Consider the following 16,655-nt stretch of genomic DNA (forward strand, 5'->3'; position numbering starts at 1 on the left):
AAAGTGATCCAAATATGGTTCCTATGTATTAAAAGCACGCAACACTTTGAGAGTTGGTAATAAACTCGCTAAACACATAAGAACTTAAAAAATATAGTTTTCAAACAAAGATTGCAATTAAATGTAGTTTTACGTGAAATTCGTTTATTGCATGTTTCATAGCTCCTCAAAAAGCACTCTTATGCACAGAATCCATTTTTGTCCTTTGTTGTCCTGCGAATACAGCGTATTGCACACTAGGCATTTTGCATCTTCACCTCCGTCACTTTCGTCACCAACATCTGTTTCATCAGAATTTGAATCGAAATTTTCATTCAAAGGAAGAAACTTTTCTTTTCCTCCGGTTTTCACAGCCTGCGTTCTTTCCTGCAGCTGATTCCTTCTTGTCTTGCTTCGTCTGATGTGACTCAACAATAACATTTTTGTGAGGTGAGCCTTTGATAAGGGTATCTGAAACTCGTAGGGTGCAAGTGCTTGGTTCAGTAGCAGGCATAGATCGAATTTCCTGAGCTGATACACCAGCAGTGGCCGAGCAGTTCTAGGCGCTTCAGCCCGGAACCGCGCTGCTGCTACGGTCGCAGGTTCGAATCCTGCCTCGGGTATGTGATGTCCTTAGGTTAGTTACGTTTAAGTAGTTCTAAGTCTAGGGGACTGATGACCTCAGATGTTAAGTCCCATAGTACTTAGAGCCATTTGAACCATTTTGAGCGGATATGAAATGACTGTCAGCTTCAGGACTAGGCTCTGTTTACATAAAATATGCGTCGATGATATTTTCGCCCAAGGAAAAAATTCCGATGGGTGTGAACTCAGTGATGACTGCTGACATATTTGCATCTCTTGTGTAAGCACAACCCACCAGAGCACCTAGTTGATAGTAAGTAACAACCCTATTTTCGTCCGTATCCGACCATTTTCCAATTTCTTGGGCATAGTACGAGTTTAGCAAGAACATAAAAGAAACGTCCAATGGTTGTATTTTATCAGCATGGTGAGGCACGCAAACTATGGAAATACAATTATCACGGCCAAGCTGAATGATCTCGAAGGTGTGGGTGTGTGTCATGCCGCCATCTAAAATCAGCAGCAATGGGCCGTCGTTGGATGGTTTGACAATGTTGAAGCGCTGGAACCATTTTGTGTACAACTCCAGATGTATCCACCAAGAAGGATGAGAGGATGAGCTGCTCCGATTTTATCTGGAGGACTTCCGTCGAATAATTCACCCTTGAAGTTCTTAAGTGGAAAATCACCACAAGAGTTACAAGTGAACCGCATTCAGCAAAAGACAATCGGTGAACTTGAAGTTTGCCTTTTACAGTAACAATTTTCTGACTTGATGTTGAACTGAAGTAAAGCCTGTTTCATCAGTACTAACGATTTTCATAGGATTATGTTTTATTTTTGGAATCGAAAAAAAAATTGGCCACGTTCTCCTTTGCGAATCCCTGGATTCCAGCTTTAGATAGCAGCTGTGGTTTTCTGAAGCATATAACAGGATGGTGTCTCATGAACTTTGCAAGCATTTCTTACCTGCAAGTCCTTATTTAGAATTAAAACGATGCTCAATATTACGAGGGCGGTTCAGAAAGTAACCTCCGATTGGTCACAGTGCGGGTTGTGGGGGAGTAGCGACGCCATCTGTGCGTTCACGCACTCAACAGGTCAGTCGGCATCAAGCCGTGGTCGAGTGAACGCCGTACCTGCGCTAGTTTAGTTTTTGTGGCAGTTTGAAATGTGTGCTGCAATAGAAAACCCCGCCAAATGTGAAGTGCGTGCTGTCATAAGGTTTTTTACAGCCAAAGGATATTCTGCAGCAGCTATTCATCGTGAGCTTTGTGCCGTGTACGGACCAAGAGTTATGAGTGAAGGAGTTGTCCATGAATGCGTACATTTATTTAAAAGTGGACGAGAAAACGTTCATGATGAAGAGAGGAGTGGTAGACCATCATTGGTGACTGACGAACTCGTTCAGACAGTTGATGCAAAAGTGCGTGAAAATCGACGTTTCTCAATGTCGGAGTTGTCTACTGGTTTTCCACAGATTTCTAAGACTCTCTTGTACGAGATAGTGACAGCAAGATTGGGTTACCGTAAGTTCTGTGCACGATGGGTGCCCAAAATTCTTACCGACCACCACAAAACTCAAAGAATGGCCTCTGCATTAGACTTTCTGTCACGTTATGAGGACGAAGGAGAACCATTGTTAAACAGAATCGTGACCGGTGACGAAACCTGGATTAAGTACGTGAACCCTGAGACAAAAGAACAATCAAAGATGTGGGCACATTCAAATTCGCCTACCAAACCAAGAAAAGCCTCGCAAGATTTTTCTGCCAGAAAACTGATGGCAACGGTGTTTTGGGATGCCAAAGGGGTGTTGTTGGTTGAATTCATGGAACGTGGTACGACCATTAATCAAGACGTGTACTGTGAAACAACAAAAAAGTTACGACGGGCTATACAGAACAAACGCCGTGGTATGCTGACTTCCGGTATCGTTTTTTTGCACGATAACGCCCGTCCTCACTCTGCTCGCAGAACAACGGCCCTTCTTGAGTCCTTCAAGTGGGACGTTATCAACCATCCACCTTACAGCCCAGACCTGGCGCCAAGTGATTATCACCTCTTCATGCATTTGAAGAAATGGCTCGGGTCACAGCGGTTTGATGACGACGAAGAGCTCAAAGATGCGGTCACAGGCTGGCTCCAGGCACAAGCGGGTGATTTTTATGCAGAAGGAATTTCAAAGCTTGTGAAGAGATACGATAAGTGCCTCAATCGCTATAGAGACTATGTAGAAAAATAGTGCAAAGATGTAGTTGTAAGATGTATATATTAAAATATTTTTATTTAACTTGGTGTATTTTTTTAAATCAACCGGAGGTTACTTTCTAATGCCTAGCTGAAAAGTCATTCTGTTAACGTTATCTGCATCTAAACCATGATCATTTCCCTCCATGGTTTTACAGTACTTGGCGAGCTGAGCCTCCATCTTGGGAGTTTTATAAGGTAGTGCAGCATTCAAAACATCTACAGATTCAGTATTTTGTGCCCACAGAGTCTTAAATATGTCCGCAGTGTTGTTGTCGCTATCTAAAATTCACATACCGCTTGTTTAACAAGCACATTTTCCTCTTGATCATCATTAATTGCACTGAACATTGCATTTTGATCCCAGTTTCGTCTTTCTGCCACCTGAAAAAAGAAAGAGAAACTGCTTAAAGACATGCTAAGATATTTAAGCAAATATGAACCCAGGGCCATACAGAGCCGACATATTAGGGAACAGTCTGCATTGCAGATAGCGCTTAATTGCCAAATGTACAGATGATGTACAAAATAATCAAACCAAAGATAAAGCAAAGAATGCTAACTTTCTGTGATTAAGAACTGGTCTTCTAATATTCATATTTCACAGTGAAACACGTTCTGTAGCTAAAAAGTTCCAAAAACTCAACTTTTTTCTGAAAAGAAAACACAAGATTCATGACTCTCACAGAGAAAACGTCTTATTTACGCACTCTGGTTGACTTTCCAGCGCCCTCTGAAGACGTTCACGCTAATACTGCAGTTGTGCACCACTTGCTAGAGGGCTTAGAAAGGGTGGCTATATTTGGATAAGGGGTCATATTTGGCTCCTTTACCTTGCTGGAAGTAGTAGCAATAAAGAAAAAGCGAAAATCAGTTATTTGAGGAACTGATTACTCTAAGGCGTTTTAACCGTCAGTTTAAACTGGAGACGAAAAGAATCGATGTAACCGAAAACCGGCTATTTCAGCGACAACCGCCGTCGCTGCTTGCGATCGCTACTGATTTCTGCCGACTGAGGACTGGATCGAGACAGGACGGTGGACGAAGCACAAACGAAAATATATATATATATATATATATATATATATATATATATATATATATATATATGTGTGTGTGTGTGTGTGTGTGTGTGTGTGTGTGTGTGTGTGTGTGTGTGTGTGGAAAGCCCCCCCCCCATGAACCATGGACCTTGCCGTTGGTGGGGAGGCTTGCGTGCCTCAGCGATACAGATGGCCGTACCGTAGGTGCAACCACAACGGAGGGGTATCTGTTGAGAGGCCAGACAAATGTGTGGTTCCTGAAGAGGGGCAGCAGCCTTTTCAGTAGTTGCAGGGGCAACAGTCTGGATGATTGACTGATCTGGCCTTGTAACATTAACCAAAACGGCCTTGCTGTGCTGGTACTGCGAACGGCTGAAAGCAAGGGGAAACTACAGCCGTAATTTTTCCCGAGGACATGCAGCTTTAATGTATGATTAAATGATGATGGCGTCCTCTTGGGTAAAATATTCCGGAGGTAAAATAGTCCCCCATTCGGATCTCCGGGCGGGGACTACTGAAGAGGACGTCGTTATCAGGAGAAAGAAAACTGGCGTTCTACGGATCGGAGCGCGGAGTGTCAGATCCCTTAATCGGGCAGGTAGGTTAGAAAATTTAAAAAGGGAAATGGATAGGTTAAAGTTAGATATAGTGGGAATTAGTGAAGTTCGGTGGCAGGAGGAACAAGACTTTTGGTCAGGTGATTACAGGGTTATAAATACAAAATCAAATAGGGGTAATGCAGGAGTAGGTTTAATAATGAATAAAAAAATAGGAGTGCGGGTTAGCTACTACAAACAGCATAGTGAACGCATTATTGTGGCCAAGATAGACACAAAGCCCAGCCTACTACAGTAGTACAAGTTTATATGCCAACTAGCTCTGCAGATGATGAAGAAATTGATGAAATGTATGACGAGATAAAAGAAATTATTCAGGTAGTGAAGGGAGACGAAAATTTAATAGTCATGGGTGACTGGAATTCGTCAGTAGGAAAAGGGAGACAAGGAAACATAGTAGGTGAATATGGATTGAGGGGAAGAAATGAAAGAGGAAGCCGCCTTGTAGAATTTTGCACAGAGCGTAACCTAATCATAGCTAACACTTGGTTCAAGAATCATAAAAGAAGGTTGTATACCTGGAAGAATCCTGGAGATACTAAAAGGTATCAGATAGATTATATAATGGCAAGACAGAGATTTAGGAACCAGGTTTTAAATTGTAAGACATTTCCAGGGGCAGATGTGGATTCTGACCACAATCTATTGATTATGATCTGCAGATTCAAACTGAGGAAACTGCAAAAAGGTGGGAATTTAAGGATATGGGACCTGGATGAACTGAAAGAACGAGAGGTTGTAGAGAGTTTCAGGGAGAGCATAAGGGAACAATTGACAGGAATGGGGGAAAGAAATACAGTAGAAGAAGAATGGGAAGCTCTGAGGGATGAAGTAGTGAAGGCAGCGGAAGATCAAGTAAGTAAAAAGACGAGGGCTAATAGAAATCCTTGGGTAACAGAAGAAATATTGAATTTAATTGATGAAAGGAGAAAATATAAAAATGCAGTAAATGAAGCAGGCAAAAAGGAATACAAACGTCTCAAAAATGAAATCGGCAGGAAGTGCAAAATGGCTAAGCAGGGATGGCTAGAGGACAAATGTAAGGATGTAGAGGCTTGTCTCATAGGGGTAAGATAGATACTGAATACAGGAAAATTAAAGAGACCTTTGGAGAGAAGAGAACCACTTGTATGAATATCAAGAGCTCAGATGGCAACCCAGTTCTAAGCAAAGAAGGGAAGGCAGAAAGGTGGAAGGAGTATATAGAGGGTTTATACAAGGGCGAAGGACTTGAGGACAATATTGTGGAAATGGAAGAGGATGTAGATGAAGACGAATTGGGGGATAAGATACTGCGTGAAGAGTTTGACAGAGCACTGAAAGACCTGAGCCGAAACAAGGCCCCGGGAGTAGACAACATTCCATTAGAACTACTGATGGCCTTGGGAGAGCCAGTCCTGACAAAACTCTACCATCTGGTGAGCAAGATGTATGAGACAGGCGCAATACCCTCAGACTTCAACAAGAATATAATAATTCCAATCCCAAAAAAAGCAGGTGTTGACAGATGTGAAAATTACCGAACTATCAGTTTAATAAGTCACAGCTGCAAAATACTAACGCGAATTCTTTACAGACGAATGGAAAAACTGGTAGAAGCGGACCTCGGGGAAGATCAGTTTGGATTCCGTAGAAATGTTGGAACACGTGAGGCAATACTAACCTTACAACTTATCTTAGAAGAAAGATTAAGAAAAGGCAAACCTACGTTTCTAGCATTTGTAGACTTAGAGAAAGCTTTTGACAATGTTAACTGGAATACTCTCTTTCAAATTCTGAAGGTGGCAGGGGTAAAATACAGGGAGTGAAAGGCTATTTACAATTTGTACAGAAACCAGATGGCAGTTGTAAGAGTCGAGGGGCATGAAATGGAAGCAGTGGTTGGGAAAGGAGTGAGACAGGGTTGTAGCCTCTCCCCGATGTTATTCAATCTGTATATTGAGCAAGCAGTAAAGGAAACAAAAGAAAAATTCGGAGTAGGCATTAAAATTCATGGAGAAGAAGTAAAAACTTTGAGGTTCGCCGATGACATTGTAATTCTGTCAGAGACAGCAAAAGACTTGGAAGAGCAGTTGAACGGAATGGACAGTGTCTTGAAAGGAGGGTATAAGATGAACATCAACAAAAGCAAAACGAGGATAATGGAATGTAGTCAAATTAAATCGGGTGGTGCTGAGGGAATTAGATTAGGAAATGAGATACTTAAAGTAGTAAAGGAGTTTTGCAATTTAGGGAGTAAAATAACTGATGATGGTCGAAGTAGAGAGGATATAAAATGTAGACTGGCAATGGCAAGGAAATCGTTTCTGAAGAAGAGAAATTTGTTAACATCGAGTATAGATTTAAGTGTCAGGAAGTCGTTTCTGAAAGTATTTGTATGGAATGTAGCCATGTATGGAAGTGAAACATGGACGATAACTAGTGTGGACAAGAAGAGAATAGAAGCTTTCGAAATGTGGTGCTACAGAAGAATGCTGAAGATAAGGTGGGTAGATCACGTAACTAATTAGGAGGTATTGAATAGGATTGGGGAGAAGAGAAGTTTGTGGCACAACTTGACTAGAAGAAGGGATCGGTTGGTAGGACATGTTTTGAGGCATCAAGGGATCACAAATTTAGCATTGGAGGGCAGCGTGGAGGGTAAAAATCGTAGAGGGAGACCAAGAGATGAATACAATAAGCAGATTCAGAAGGATGTAGGTTGCAGTAGGTACTGGGAGATGAAGAAGCTTGCACAGGACAGAGTAGCATGGAGAGCTGCATCAAACCAGTCTCAGGACTGAAGACCACAACAACAACATGTGGAAAGTGTAACTGCCCCTTCCTCCTTCGCATATTTCGTCAGTTTATATCTGTTCTTTTACTAAGAAGGGATGATATGAAAAAAGGGCAATGATTTTTACCCGAAGATCACGTAGAAAGTTTAGTGGTTGCATATTGGATTTCGGAATTAGTGATTGCAATTAAATTTATCTCGAGTGGGAGGATCAGTTATAAAGAAGCATCTTACTTAAGCAACGGGGTAAGCGCGTGCGACTGGCTGGAAGCCCTGTAACCGTATTAAGAAAATATTAGCAGCTGTGCCATTGCCTGTTTAACAACGGGATGCCTTGACCATGTTATCTGAAACTGAAATATTGACAGAATATTTTGAAGCCATCGAACTTCGAAATCCCCGAACTAAACGTTCGAGAAAACGTAGTTGTTAGATATTTTGGTCGTGCGATTTGCACTAACAGCACTGACAATTTCCGCTAGCCAAATGCATCTCTTTGTTGCTGGCATATGGCGATAGTCCCATAGAAATTTAAAGCTGTAATAAGAAACAAGAGTACTTATTTAATATACTGGTGATTAATGTTAACTAATTACTAGAACAACTGATTGAATTAACTTAAATATATTTTACGGTATTTACTTAAATGTTACATATTACAAAAGGGTTACCGCACCTGTAATGGAAAAGGCGTCTCGTCGTAACTAGAGGTAAAACAGAAGTGTGTCTCCCAAGTGACAGCGAGGGAGACGTGGTTCTTAAACGCAGCTCATCCCTGTTCTATCGATAGATGGGTGTTACGAAATGATATCTAATTTACCTGTCGGTCTAGTAAGTGTCTTTGTTGCTCTGCACTCCTTCATGCCAGTCATTGTTCACTCACGTGCAGCATCAGCATCACAACTTGCTGATGAGGCGCGTCAGCAGTTCTCCCCATCGCACCCCTGAAGGCCATGCATGGGTGATCCTATGAGGAAGCTATGTTACTTGTGTGTATTCATCCTGTCAGTAAAACGTCATTTCCAATATCACTGCGTAACTGACGACTCTAGGATTAGCACTTGACGACTCCCACACCACCGCTCGTCTCCCTGACCCATAGTGTCCTTGGCCAACCTGGATCACTATATTTGGCGATTTGGCGTCAGGAAGTGGTCGTCAGATACTCTGATGACCCTGCGTGTGGTGGCACTGGTAGCTGTCATTTCAATGGTTTTTAGGTATCATGTCTGCAACATCGACTCTCGTCTTCCAGTACTGGCACAATGTGATATTTGAAAGTTTTTCTTTATTGTTGGCCTCTTGATTTGTACGTGTATTTTGTTTCGCCATGGTAGTACGTAAGGGCATTCATTGTAACGTTAAAGTTACTCTTGTCAGGCCGCAGGAACTTGCAGATTTATCGCAGTTTAGAAGAAATTGTAAAGAGACATTTTTAACGCCAATGTGATGCAAGTTTTGTAACTTGTTAGGCATGAGTTGCCATGTACCAGTTCTGTTGCAGCCAACTGCAGTATCTGTGGGCGATTTGGACATTTGGCACAAGACTGTTTTGAGTCTCACTGGGCAATGATACGGTGAAACGATATTTGTTTGTGGTGTTACACCACAGTTTCAGGTTACGCAAAATACCAGACACACATGTTGTTACTATGGGTGATGTTGACAGATCAAGCACACGTATCGTTAAATGTGGTTCAAATGGTTCAAATGGCTCTGAGCGCTATGGGACTTAACATCTGAGGTCATCAGTCCGCTAGAACTACTTAAACCTAACTAACATAAGGACATCACACACATCCATTCCTGAGGCAGGATTCGAACCTGCGACCGTAATGGTCGTGCCGTTCCAGACTGAAGCGCCTAGAACCGCTCGGCCACACCGGCCACACCGGCCGGCCGTGTATTCCCAGCAAGAGCAGTATAATGAAAAGTTACGAGGCAGGATGAGGTTTTACAAGCTACTCAGAAATCTAAAAGTTAGCACAACAACGCCTTTCTTTGGCAAAATGATTGGAGATGTAATTATATTCATAAACGATTTTACCGTTGGAAGATATTCACTATAGGACGCAACACAACACTAATAGCATAGACGAATGCTGCTTGGCATGCTTGGCGGAGGGCAAGGAACATAAGTTTCGACTAGACAGGGATGTGCACATGTCAGTCATCAGTTTGGACCTCACTGACAGGAGAAGACGTAGGTCTCTGCACCGTAAGTTATCTGGGGTTTGTGACAATGATGTAGAGTCGTTAGGTATAACACTGCTCAGTTTTAGTATTGAAATTAAAAAGTTTTGTGGTCATGTGGAAGTGTTACTGTACATAAGTGAAGGGTATTCAGCGATCGTTGGGCTGGATGATCTTGAAAGCATCATATTAAATCAATCTTTTGCGAAATACAATAGAACTCAGTGGGGCTTCATTTTCTTTGAGGTTATAGCTGCAAGTGAGGAAAAGTCATAAAGCACACCTCTCATGAAGATGTTGCCACCTAAACTGCAAATATGTACGCTAAAGGTTGTTTCCCAAGATAGTTCACTGACTGGCATTGGGAAGTTAGTATGGGTTTCCATTGACACCGATTTAGCATATGAATCATTGTATGTGGTAGAGCCACTGATGGATAACGAAGAATTAGACAAAATGCATTACTTTGTGTGCAGAAGCGTAATATGTTTCAGCAGTGTTAATAGTGAATTAATGGTGCCCACAATCTTGGATAACCTCGACATGGAAATGTTTAATCCGCCAAAGGGATTAGTAATGGAAATGCTGGACAAATTAGGACAGTGCCAGTACTTTACAGTGATGAAACTAATAAGTGGGCACTAAAAGCTATAAGTAGGTGAGGAGGATAGACCAAAGACAGTTTACAGTTTTTAAGGTATCATGGGTCATTACTAGTACCATAAGATGCCAGATGCCGTTTGGGCTAAAAAAATAAAAAATAAAAAAAAAAAAAACGAGCCAGCCACATTTCAGAAGTTATTAGACAGAGTACTACATGGACTGAAGCGTAAAACTTGTATGGTATATTTGGATGATATTTCTTGAAATATATGCTGGAACATGTGAAACGTTTGGAAAGTATATACAACAGACTGCAATAAATGCATCTGACTCTCAGCATAAATAAAAGCCAGTCGTATGCAGACACTGGTGAAGTACCTTGGAAACGTGATTAGCAGGAAAAATATTCAAACCAATCGTCATCTAACAGCGGCAATCAAGAACTTTGAAATGCCCCAGACAACGAAGCAACTACAGTCATTTCTGGTCTTATACAATTAGTATCGAAAGTTTGTAAAAAATTTGCACAGATCACAAATTGATTGAATTGGACATTAAGGAAGGATCTGAAATCCCAATGGTCAGTGGAATGCCAAACGGCATTTGATTCTGATCCAGTACTGATCTTTCCTGATTTTAAGAGGAATGCATACTCTCAAGCGATACCAGCAATGGGGTGGTTGGTTGTATTCTGAGCCAGAATATTATTCTGAGCCAGACTACCAATGGGCAGGAACATCCAGTAGCATATGCTTCAAGTCAGATGAACAATGATGATGAAGTCCCATATTCCTTGACAGAGCGTAGGGGAACGATGCGGGAGACCCACACCGCCGTACTAGGCAAGGACCTAGTGGAGGTGGTTTGCCATGGCCAGCCTCCGACCATAATGGGAATGAATGATGATGATGAAGACACAACAACACCCAGTCAACTCGAGGCAGGTGAAAATCCCTGACCGCGCCGGGAATCGAAACTGGTACCCCGTGCTCGGGAAACGAGAACGCTACCGCGAGACGACGAGCTGCGGACCAGACGAACAAAGCAGAGTGTAATTATTCCTCTACATAAAAGGAAATTCTAGCAGATATATACGGAATCACTTATTTTCATTGCTATATACAGGGTGAGTCACCTAACATTACCGCTGGATATATTTCGTAAACCACATCAAATACTGACGAATCGATTCCACAGACCGAACGTGAGAAGAGGGGCTAGTGTAATTCGTTAATACAAACCATAAAAATTTCCACGGAAGTATGTTTTTTAACACAAACCTACGTTTTTTTTAATGGAACCGCGTTAGTTTTGTTAGCACATCTGAACATATAAACAAATACGTAATCAGTGCCGTTTGTTGCATTGTAAAATGTTAATTACATCCGGAGATATTGTAACCTAAAATTGACGCTTGAGTACCACTCCTCCGCTGTTCGATCGTGTGTATCGGAGAGCACCGAATTACGTAGGGATCCAAAGGGAACGGTGATGGACCTTAGGTACAGAAGAGACTGGAACAGCATATTACGTCCACATGCTAACACCTTTTTATTGGTCTTTTTCACTGACGCACATGTACATTACCATGAGGGGTGAGGTACACGTACACACGTGGTTTCCGGTTTCAATTACGGAGTGGAATAGAGTGTGTCCCGACATGTCACGCCAATAGATGTTCAATGTGGTGGCCATCATTTGCTGCACACAATTGCAATCTCTGGCGTAATGAATGTCGTACACGCTGAGGTACATCTGGCGTAATGTCGCCGCAGGCTGCCACAATACGTCGTTTTATATCCGCTTGGGTTGTAGGCACATCGTGGTACACATTCTCCTTTAACGTACCCCACAGTATGAAGTCCAGAGGTGTAAGATCAGGAGAACGGGCTGGCCAATTTATGCGTCCTCCACGTCCTATGAAACGCCCGTCGAACATCCTGTCAAGGGTTGAAAATGTTGAAATGTGTGTGAAATCTTATGGGACTCAATCCTGTCAAGGGTCAGCCTAGTGCTAATTGCGGAATGGGCAGGTGCACCATCATGCTGATACCACATACGTCGACGCGTTTCCAGTGGGACATTTTCGAGCAACGTTGGCAGATCATTCTGTAGAAACGCGATGTATGTTGCAGCTGTTTGGGCCCCTGCAATGATGTGAGGAGCAATGAGGTGGTCGCCAATGATTCCGCACCATACATTTACAGTCCACGGTCGCTGTCGCTCTACCTGTCTGAGCCAGCGAGGATTGTCCACGGACCAGTAATGCATGTTGCGTAGATTCACTGCCCCGTGGTTTGTGAAACCCGCTTCATCGGTAAACAGGTAGAACTGCAACGCATTCTCTGTTAATGCCCATTGACAGAATTGCACTCGATGATGGTGTAAGCGGTGACGATGCAGTATGCGCATGACACTACTTTGACTCAGTCCACCGGCTCTCGCAATGTCCCGTGCACTCATGTGTGGGTTCATGGCAACAGCAGCTAACACACCAACTGCACCCGCTTCTCCTGTGACGGGCCTGTTACGGACCCGTTTGCGTGCTACGACCATACCTGTTGCATACAGTTGGCGGTAGATGTTTTGCAATGTGCGGCACGTTGGATGCTCTCTGTCCGGGTACCGTTCTGCATACACCCTGCAAGCTTCAGGTGCATTTCGTCGACACTCGCCATAGATGAGTATCATCTCCGCCGTTTCAGAGTTCGAATACACCATGGTCACAGTTCCTACAAAACTACACTATCACAGACGTCTGGTAACACGGCGTACTACAGTTGGTCTGCGTGCGGAGACGAATGCAAAACAACAATAGCAGCAAGCGCTACATGCGGACACTGCTACAGCTAGACAAAACCACAACAGTACACTACAGCCACACTCGTAAACACGGTCGTCATCGTAAACATGTCCCTGCAGATGCTGCTCGCCGACCGTGGCCCGTGTTTGTTACAACACGCAACTGATCGTCGGAGGTTTCAAGCGTCAACTTTAGGTTACAATATCTCCGGATGTAATTAACATTTTACAATGCAACAAACGGCACTGATTACGTATTTGTTTATATGTTCAGATGTGCTAACAAAACTAACGTGGTTCCATTTTAAAGAAAGCGTAGGTTTGTGTTAAAAAACATACTTCCGTGCATTTTTGTATGGTTTGTATTAAACAATTACACTAGCCCGTCTACTCACGTTCGGTCTGTGGAATCGGTTCGTCAGTATTTGATGTGGTTTACGAAATATATCCAGCGGTAATGTTAGGTGACTCACCCTGTATATGGCCAGAAATTTAAACTAATAACAGATCACCCATCATCGAAATGGTTGTCAGGGGAGAAAGATCCTTTGAGTAGATTAACTAGGTTGGCACTCAAACTCAGTGAGCTTTATTGTGATGTTACTCATAAACCATGTAGAAAGTACACAAATGCAAATACATTGAGTAGAACAGGTATTGGATTGTACGCATTAAGGGAATAGTGTAACCCAGTGGCAGAGAGAGAGTGCAGGCATCTGGCAAAGACCGTCAGCCATTCAGCTAGCCATGAGGAAAACAGACACCAGATTCAGATTTATTTTGAAAGCGTGAGCTCCTTTATTTAACTTTAACTTCAGAGTTATTAAGAGATTATGACCCTGGTTTTATGTCCTGAAATGTTACTCCTTTCTATTAATATGACTCTCATGTTATTAAATGCAAATTGACTAAGATGACTACATTTTCAGAGTGCCAATGACTTTTACAAAACGCAACAGAGGAAATAGGGTTAACCGAAGTTTACCAAGATAAAACTGAAATGATAGTCCTCGCTGCTGACCTCATGCATCTACTGACTGTGTCTGTATAGAAGCTGTATCTTATACGAGGGCGGTTCAGAAAGTAACCTCCGATTGGTCACAGTGCGGGTTGTGGGGGGAGTAGCGACGCCATCTGTGCGTTCACGCACTCAACAGGTCAGTCGGCATCAAGCCGTGGTCGAGTGAACGTCATACCTGCGCTAGTTTAGTTTTTGTGGCAGTTTGAAATGTGTGCTGCAATAGAAAACCCCGCCAAATGTGAAGTGCGTGCTGTCATAAGGTTTTTTACAGCCAAAGGATATTCTGCAGCAGCTATTCATCGTGAGCTTTGTGCCGTGTACGGACCAAGAGTTATGAGTGAAGGAGTTGTCCGTGAATGGGTACGTTTATTTAAAAGTGGACGAGAAAACGTTCATGATGAAGAGAGGAGTGGTAGACCATCATTGGTGACTGACGAACTCGTTCAGACAGTTGATGCAAAAGTGCGTGAAAATCGACGTTTCTCAATGTCGGAGTTGTCTACTGGTTTTCCACAGATTTCTAAGACTCTCTTGTACGAGATAGTGACAGCAAGATTGGGTTACCGTAAGTTCTGTGCACGATTGGTGCCCAAAATTCTTACCGATCACCACAAAACTCAAAGAATGGCCTCTGCATTAGACTTTCTGTCACGTTATGAGGACGAAGGAGAACCATTGTTAAACAGAATCGTGACCGGTGACGAAACCTGGATTAAGTACGTGAACCCTGAGACAAAAGAACAATCAAAGATGTGGGCACATTCAAATTCGCCTACCAAACCAAGAAAAGCCTCGCAAGATTTTTCTGCCAGAAAACTGATGGCAACGGTGTTTTGGGATGCCAAAGGGGTGTTGTTGGTTGAATTCATGGAACGTGGTACGACCATTAATCAAGACGTGTACTGTGAAACAACAAAAAAGTTACGACGGGCTATACAGAACAAACGCCGTGGTATGCTGACTTCCGGTATCGTTTTTTTGCACGATAACGCCCGTCCTCACTCTGCTCGCAGAACAACGGCCCTTCTTGAGTCCTTCAAGTGGGACGTTATCAACCATCCACCTTACAGCCCAGACCTGGCGCCAAGTGATTATCACCTCTTCATGCATTTGAAGAAATGGCTCGGGTCACAGCGGTTTGATGACGACGAAGAGCTCAAAGATGCGGTCACAGGCTGGCTCCAGGCACAAGCGGGTGATTTTTATGCAGAAGGAATTTCAAAGCTTGTGAAGAGATACGATAAGTGCCTCAATCGCTATGGAGACTATGTAGAAAAATAGTGCAAAGATGTAGTTGTAAGATGTATATATTAAAATATTTTTATTTAACTTGGTGTATTTTTTTAAATCAACCGGAGGTTACTTTCTGAACGGCCCTCGTAGATAGAACTTGTGCAAGACAAGAGTTTTTGCCGTCTGTGCACTGCACTACCCTATGATCTGAAAAACGCTGAGCTTGTGCGGTGACATAAATTATCTCAATGATTCCAGCATAGGCCTCATAGTTCCACAGTGACTCAGAATTACCTATATAGCTGAAAATACTTACATCATATTAAGGTGGACATTGATTAATTCAGGCTGCTTCACCCCACCTTTAAATGTAATTACAAATAATCAGGTACATTTCGAAAATTTAGTTCTCGAGTGAACTTGAATGCATGTGGAGGTCTGGAACATGTGGGAAGATTCACTGAAGAAAGACCACAGAAGAGACTAATAAATTTCTAAGAATCCTAACTGTACTAAGATGCAATATACAGGGTGAGTCACCTAACATTACCGCTGGATATATTTCGTAAACCACATCAAATACTGACGAATCGATTCCACAGACCGAACGTGAGGAGAGGGGCTAGTGTAATTCGTTAATACAAACCATAAAAAAATGCACGGAAGTATGTTTTTTGACACAAACCTACATTTTTTTAATTGGAACCCCGTTAGTTTTGTTATCACATCTGAACATATAAACAAATACGTAATCAGTGCCGTTTGTTGCATTGTAAAATGTTAATTACATCCGGAGATATTGTAACCTAAAGTTGACGCTTGAGTACCACTCCTCCGCTGTTCGATCGTGTGTATCGGAGAGCACCGAATTACGTAGGGATCCAAAGGGAACGGTGATGGACTTTAGGTACAGAAGAGACTGGAACAGCACATTACGTCCACATACTAACACCTTTTTATTGGTCTTCTTCACTGACGCACATGTACTGTACATTACCATGAGGGGTGAGGTACACGTTCGACGGGCGTTTCATAGGACGTGGAGGACGCATAAAGTGGCCAGCCCGTTTTCCTGATCTTACACCTCTGGACTTCTTTCTGTGGGGTACGTTAAAGGAGAATGTGTACCGTGATGTGCCTACAATCCCAGAGGATATGAAACAACGTATTGTGGCAGCCTGCGGCGACATTACACCAGATGTACTGCGGCGTGTATGACATTCACTACGCCAGAGATTGCAATTGTTTGAAGCAAAGGACGGCCACCACATTGAACATCTATTGGCCTGACATGTCGGGACACACTCTATTCCACTCCGTAGTTGAAAACGGAAACCACGTGTGTACGTGTACCTCACCCCTCATGGTAATGTACATTTCCGTCAGTGAAAAAGACTAATAAAAAGGTGTTAGCATGTGGACGTAATGTGCTGTTCCAGTCTCTTCTGTACCTAAGGTCCATCACCGTTCCCTTTGGATCCCCACGTAATTCGGTGCTCTCCGATACACACGATCGAACAGCGGAGGAGTGGTACTCAAGCGTCAACTTTAGG

Source organism: Schistocerca nitens, chromosome 1 (assembly GCF_023898315.1).
Source record: "Schistocerca nitens isolate TAMUIC-IGC-003100 chromosome 1, iqSchNite1.1, whole genome shotgun sequence".
Taxonomy (NCBI): domain Eukaryota; kingdom Metazoa; phylum Arthropoda; class Insecta; order Orthoptera; family Acrididae; genus Schistocerca; species Schistocerca nitens.